The following is a 7,645-nucleotide window of genomic DNA, read 5'->3' on the forward strand; positions in this document are numbered from 1 at the left end:
ATGTTCACAACAGTTGTCTATTCAGGGCGACCGTGGCTCAGGGGGTTGGGAAGTGCATCTGTAACCGGAAGATCGCCGGTTCGATCCCTGGGCTCTCTGTCCTGGTCGTTGTGTCGTTGTGTCGTTGGGCAAGACACTTCACCTACTGCCTACTGGTGTTGGCGCGATATGGCAGCCTCGCTTCGGTCAGTCTGCCCCAGGGCAGCTGTGGCTACAACTGTAGCTGCCTCCACCGGTGTGTGAACGTGAGAGTGAATGAATAGTGGCATTGTAAAGCGCTTTGGATGCCTTGAAAAGCGCTATATAAATCTAATCCATTATTATTATTACTCATTGAGCAGTATGTTAAAAATGAGGGTGTGACATGGAACTTCAGGTGTTTTATTAAAGGAGCAGTGACATCAGCGCACACAAGGATCACCTGTGTCTTGAATGGGTGGGCAGGGATGCCAAAGAGTCTGCCCATGTAGAGTTAACCCAACCGTTTTATACAATGCAAAGTAGGTACAAGCTAGTCGATCCCGTCAGGTCAGTAGCTGAGCTTTGCTGTACGTGTTCTCTGAGGTGTTATTCCCTTGTTAGGCATTCTATGTATTATCACTATGAGGGGAGCGTGGACAAAGCGGCCATTCTTTTTACTGGGGACCATAGTGGGCCTCTTGTTTTTAGGCATGTTTCTGAAGAACAGATGCCAACCTGGTGTGGATACCCATAAAGATTTGGACACACCGCATATGATCAAAAGTTTATCCAACCTGGAGGCAAGCATCAGCAATCTAAGTGAGTTCTGTCACATATTAATATTAATTATGATTTCATGGTACCTATATTACTTGCACCACAAATAAAAAAGAGATCCAGTAGTAAAAGGAGTTGAAATCTTAAAAATAAGTTGAGAGGCAGTAAAGGGTATTGGCTACACATGTACTGAAGATATGACAAGTTTTTAGAATATTTATTAATAAAAAGAAAGAAAAAATACAAAAGGCAGTCATGGAACAAGAGTATGTACAGTTATTAAAATAAATAAATAAATGGCTTTTAACTGAACTTTTGTTATTAACGACAGATGAGGTCAAATTATAACAGGTGTTTGTACCTTTACTATAAATGTGTTTTATGTTGTAATTTTCACATTATTTTGTGCAGTGTTTGTTTTGTTTAGTAGGAATATTAACTGTTCCATTTCCTTGATCATGTTTTTGCTGATGTTGTTTTCTACCGAAGACGATGCACTCAGACGTTTTGAGAAAAAGCAGGATGTCATGCAGAAGATGCTAGAAGAAGACAGCCACAGACACAGAAAATCAGCAGAGGTCCAACAGCAAGCAGAGAAGCAAAAGGAATGTGATCCAAATATCCAAGCCCAAACCGAGGAGGCCCAAATGAAAAAGCCTAAGAAACTGTTCCCTAAGTCATACTTGTTCAAGACATGGGGGGAAGATCTCTCTGAGGATGACCAAAGAAAGGCTCAGAGCCTGTATGAGAAGTATGGGTACAATGTTTTTCTGAGCGATCGCCTCCCTCTGGATCGACCTCTTCCAGATACCAGAGATCCTCGGTACAACTTTCATTTTTCATGATTTTAATCTTTCATTCTCTCTCGTGTACGTGCAAAGAAAAGAAAATCCAAATAACTAAGTCCACCCAGATTATCGCTTGCTAAATATTTCATATTTCTGAACAAATACAGTGGCATTTCATATAATCCTTTTTAATAAATAGGTGTCTGAAAAAGAGTTACCCCAAGGACCTGCCGAGTCTCAGTGTGGTGCTCATCTACCTGGATGAAGCCCTGTCTGTTCTCCAAAGAGCCCTGTGCAGCATCATCGACCGCACCCCTGAAAACCTGCTGAAGGAGATAATAATGGTGGATGACCATAATTCTAATGGTAAATTGGTTATTTTAAAAAACAACTCTAATTATTGGCCATGCAAATTACTGCCAATGAGTGCAGACTGACAATGTAGCTGTTGTCTTATGTACACGCCTCTCACATTCCTTTCCTGTATATGTCTACCAGTTCAAATTAATCATTGGAAGCTAAATAAAGATTATTTGTTAGATGTACAAAACACTTGTAATCATTCACAAGCATGTCATGCATGTTTGTAGTCAAACCAGTTTTCGTGCTTGGTTGAAGCTTCCGAAGCCTCTCCCAACTTTCATACAGCTAAAGACAGTTTACACCCTGAACATGTCGCCTGTCTGTTGCAGGGCAGAGATAGAAATCACTGACTATAGTATGACTGACCCAGCCGAAAATTCAGGGAAAAGCAAAACAAAAAACAAACTAAAAACAAAAAAACAACGAATAATTTTCTCTTTTCCATTCAGACAATCTGAAGGGTGACCTTGACGTTTATGTGAAGTCGCTTGAGCAGGAGAACCCGAATCTCCGTATTGTGAGAGTGAGGCACAGTGAGCAGAGAGGTCTCGCTCATGCCAGAGTATCCGGGTGGAGGGCTGCTACTGCTGACGTGGTGGCCATCCTGGACGCACACATTGAAGTCCATGAGATGTGGTAGGAACATGGCAGAAATATATGCTTTCATTCACTTGTTTAGGTGTTTTATTTTCTGTTATTAGGATATTTCTAATAGTTTCTTTAATTATATTACAACATTGCAGTATAGAACACATTTATATATGATATTTATGACATAAATATCTTTACCAATCACAAACTTCTACCACTGACTTGAGGCCATCCCATACGGAAAAGAAATAGAAAAAAACTTATAAAAGACTTGCATCAGATTTGGCCTACTTCATATAGTGAATAAGGCTCATATGATTTGCTAATGAAAGTGGCTACTTTCATATATTGTTTTAGTAACTATCCAAAACATACAAGTTTCATTTATATAATTTTTCATGGGATCTTATATCTGTTTTCACTAGGGATGGGTATCGTTTAGGTTTTATCCGATACCGGTGCCAAATCGGTACTTTTGAAACTGTGCCGGTGCTTAAACGGTACTCAAACCGGTGCTTAAAGAATGGAAAACACAAACTTTGTCCAAAAACCTCTCATATTCAGCTGTTTTTTTGTAAAAAGATAACAATGTTAGCCTTTTCTGCAGCTATGGGGCATATATGGTATCACTCTTGGCTGGAAGCAGTGCTTAAACAATGGAAAAAACACAAACTTTGTCCAAAAACCTCTCATGTTCAGCTGTTTCCCACTTTTTCTTTGGTCATTTTAGCCTTTTTGGCCAGGGTGAAGGGAGTATCTGCCATCAAACAAGAAGACAGCCGCATGTAGCTATGATGATGTTTGCTAGTTCACCTTACATGCATTAATGTAATAACGTGGTTAGCCTACTCAACGTAAATTACACACGAACAACATTAAGCTACTCACGCAGAGAAGAACGGCTGCTGCTGCATCATCATCATCATCATTTCTGCTACACTGGCAGGGCTAGGGGCCAGGACTCTATTCTTCGGGTTTTTGGGGGATGTTGCTAACTCCGGGTCCGATAACAGGCACCACACCCGCAGTAGATGTGCTCGGTGTGAGGTCTCGCAGCAAGCTATCAAATACGGCGCATTTCTCAGCTTTTAGAAAAAACGCTATGCGTCGCCAGGTGTTTCACCAGATTCGAGGTGTTACCTCCTTTGACAGTATCACAGTATCAGCTTAAAGCACTTGTTGCTGCTGAGTTTGCATATTTTGCTGTGAAGTACAGCCAGACTTTGACCACTTTGCCTTGGGCATTTTTAATCTGTAGCTCTGCTCTAAAAGAACGTACGTACCTGGGCCCGCCTACTATCCTCGGAAACGTAAAATGATTGGCTAGAATCTAAAGTGTATCACAGCTCAGGAAATAAAGCACCGAAATGTGCGCTGCTTTTCGGTCTGGTTACTACCGTTTATGTCCATCCCTAGTTTTCACTCTTGTATGCTTTTCATACAAGTTTCACACAAGACAGATACAAACTTTATAAGATTTATATATATCTTTTCCACATGGGATAGCTGGCTGGTGCCATAGTTTCAGAATAAACTTGCTGAGATTAACATGTTTACCTTCTTAAACACACAAGCGTTACACACAGTTGCAACTTCCCAGTAACCCACTGAGCAGTGATCTCTGTACAACCACACTATGGTCTTCAAACCATTGAGCAGATTTACTGAGACAGTAATTAACTTGTGTTATGGTGCTGGTGGTGATGACGCAGATGCTGCTTAGACAATCTTTTTGTTAAAGAATTATTTTTAAAAGAACAAACTGTCACAGCATCCCAACCCTGTGCATCAGTTAAAAGTTGACAGGTGGGTGTATCTTTTGAAAAATAAAAGAGATCACGTGAAGTGACCATTAAATGCGACAGCTGGGTGTGTGCTTCCACTGAAGTCTTTAAGGGTGTGACTTCCACTTATTATGTAACATTTTTTGAACCATCATTTTTTCCCCTCCTTCATACAGGGCTGAACCTCTGCTGACACAGATTAAAGCTGACCGAACTGTGGTGGTTTCCCCGGTGTTTGATAAAGTCAGCTTTGATGATCTCAAGGTTACTACATATCATCCCAGTGCACACGCCTTCGACTGGGCTCTGTGGTGCATGTATGAGAGTTTTACACCCGAGTATTACAAACTTAATGACGGTTCACTGCCTGGCAAGTAAGTTCAAGTGAAATCAATGTTTAACAATATAACAGCCATATTAACTCTATCATTATGATCTAATATCAATGTACAATAGTTAAAATGGAGTTCTCTTCTTTGACTTTAGGAGTCCATCTGTCATGGGGATCCTGGTTGCTGATAGAAAGTTTCTGGGGGAAATTGGAGTCCTTGATGAAGGAATGAAAGTGTATGGTGGAGAAAATGTTGAGCTGGGAATTTGTGTGAGTAAAGACCACATGGTTATAAATTTTCTTTCATAATAATGATTTTAAAGAAGAGTTGTGGAGCAGTCATGAATGATGAAATATGTATTTGTTTTAAGGTGCACTTTTTGTTCATGTAGGTATGGACATGTGGAGGCAGTGTTGAAGTTGTTCCATGTTCCAAGATCGCCCACATCGAGAGGGCCCACAAGCCCTACATGCCTGACCTGGGTCCTGCCATGAAGAGAAATGCCCTCAGAGTTGCAGAGATCTGGATGGATGAATACAAGCACAACGTTAACTTGGCTTGGAACATCCCATTTGAGGTGTTTTGTGGCACTGACACAAACAGCAAATTATGTTTTCTCTAAAGGATATTTCATTCTCCTGTTCACAGAATCATGAGGCCTTTGAGAGCTCTTTGTGTTTTCAGCATCGACATTTAACGAAAATCTTTCTTCAAATTCTTCCTCAGTCACAATCTATGAATCGATTCACATCTTTTTCTTTGTTCCTGCAGAATCATGGAATTGACATAGGCGACATTTCAGAGAGGAAGAAACTCAGGTTTACAGTTCAGCCCTTTCTCTTTCAAATGGTACCTGGATAATGTGTATCCTAAGCTGGATCCCTGGGACGACCTCCTCGCATATGGAGGAGTAAGTTGACTCTTCTCTGTTGCTTAGTAAGTTTGTTACAGTCGAGTCCTGCGGGATTTGTGGGAATCTGTGTTTTTCCATGATTTGCTTTTATCCATCATATTGACAGATGAAGAACCTTGATGCTGACATGTGCCTAGACCAAGGTCCAGTACCAGGTCACACACCGATTGCCTACAACTGCCACTATTATGTTTCTCAAGTAAGTGAAGTAGTGACATGTTTGTCCAGAATCATGAGTAACAGAGGTGCATTCGTAAAGTTAAGATAAAAACAAACAAACTAACAAAAAACACCAACAAAAGTCAACCATTTTAAACCTTTGTTCAACCTGAGACTGCTTCCAGTGCGGCTGGTATTTTTAAATCACACACAGGATGTCCCACTCCAAGCACATGCATTTGTGTATGTGCAGTGGCATTAAGATAATTTCTTGTCCACAGAAACACAAAGTTGCTTAAACTGAAGTTCCTTCTTTGCTACACACTGGTTGAGCTCAAGAACCATCACAAAGGCACAAATGTAAAACAAATGAATGGGACTTCCAGAGAGTGATGTTTAATTTTGCAGTCCTGCTGGAAGCAAGGAGGGCGGAGCCAAATTCAGATTAGGTGTATTTATTATGTATATTAAAACACATACATACATAAGTTACACATGCTTATGATCATCCCTTGTGGTCTGAAACCCTGTTGTCTGTGTCATTTGTTTAACTTTTTTACATCTTGATATCATTTTGACCTTTGTCTCTTTTATCTTTTAAGTTGGCATATTATCGTGGAACGGGTGAGCTCTACATTGGTGGCATCAAGGCACATAAGTACAATGACAACCGCTGTTTAGCTGACATAGGCACAGAAGAAACTGAGCCTGGCCTGTACAACTGTAAGGAGGCTGTGCAGAAAGGAATGGGGATATACTGGGACTTCACTCAGGTACCACATAATGAAGTTTTTTTAACCCATGTTTTTTTAAAGTCGGGATATGTGGAGCACAGTTATGGTTTACTATTTCTCAGAAGAGGTTGAATGAACACTGTTTGTCTCCTAACTAAACAAACTGTAAGTTACATTGAGAACCATGGAATAGGAATACAAGCGGGCTTACAAACACAGGTGCTCACACCTGAGTACCTGCCTGTGTACAAACAGGTACTCACAGACACATACTATCTTGGTTGGCTGCTGCCCCTAAACATATCATGCATTATCAGTCTTGTATGCTGCTCGGTAACATTCAGTATTTATTATTTACTGTTACTCATGCTTATGTTGGTTGTTGCCGTGATTTCCCTACTGTGCTGTTTTGTTTTTTCTTATTCTTACTAGGTTATCTAACTAGTTTTTAGTGTCTTTTTCCTCTCTCTCTCTCTCTTCTCCTCTATTTGTCTTTCTCTCTCCTTTTGTTAATTGTCTTCCCGACTTTTCTTCTTCTTTCTCTTTTCCATCCCCCGGTCCTATCCGCTCTGATTGTAATGAGTTAAAAGTAAAAAAAATAAATGAATAATAAAGATTGAATAAACTATGACAATCAAGTGGTACAGTAGAGCAAAAGTCATAATGATCCACTTGGGAAAATAAATCTGTTGGGCATTTTTCTTGTCCTTCAGACAATAATTCTGATTGTTACAGATCTTGACAGGGCAGGCAAAAAAAATAAATGAATAAAAAATTAAATAAAATGGCTGAATTTATAACTCTTTGTGTTTTCTTTCCAAGGGCAAAGAACTGAAGAACAGAAAGACAAAGAGATGCCTGGAAGTTACAAACCAGAAACTTCTAATGCGGGAATGTACAGGTCAAAGATGGCAAAGTCAACACATAGCCAAGCCGTTTTAAAGTGTGTTTGAACTCCGCTCATAGAGCAGTGGATAAATTACTCCAGGATGCTCTCTTGTGGACATTATTTCATTTTCTTTAAAATATTTTCAATGTCAAAGTTCTTATAAAAAAAAAAAACTAAAAAGGAAATGTGATTTTTTTTTACCAAAGATTTTCATTTTATAATACAACATCAAACTTTGAGACTTTTTCAAAATTCGAAACAAAGGGACACAGTCGTAAAATCCTAGGAGGATGTTTCCAGTTATATATGCCCTTACTAGAAGTGGCATGAATTGCACCTCACTTGTCTGCAACA

At 39.8% G+C, this 7,645-nt stretch overlaps 1 pseudogene across 1 annotated transcript; it reads left to right on the plus strand.

The window, feature by feature from the left end:
• Positions 1-399: 399 nt before the first annotated feature.
• LOC112435131 (putative polypeptide N-acetylgalactosaminyltransferase 8) lies at positions 400-7,645 on the plus strand (annotated as a pseudogene). Its single transcript, XR_013099267.1, has 11 exons — positions 400-780; positions 1,228-1,561; positions 1,726-1,892; positions 2,339-2,525; positions 4,441-4,638; positions 4,751-4,865; positions 4,988-5,173; positions 5,368-5,506; positions 5,616-5,708; positions 6,271-6,441; positions 7,225-7,645. The product of XR_013099267.1 is annotated as a putative polypeptide N-acetylgalactosaminyltransferase 8 (transcript).

Source organism: Maylandia zebra, linkage group LG7 (genome assembly GCF_041146795.1).
Source record: "Maylandia zebra isolate NMK-2024a linkage group LG7, Mzebra_GT3a, whole genome shotgun sequence".
In the NCBI taxonomy this organism is placed as follows: domain Eukaryota; kingdom Metazoa; phylum Chordata; class Actinopteri; order Cichliformes; family Cichlidae; genus Maylandia; species Maylandia zebra.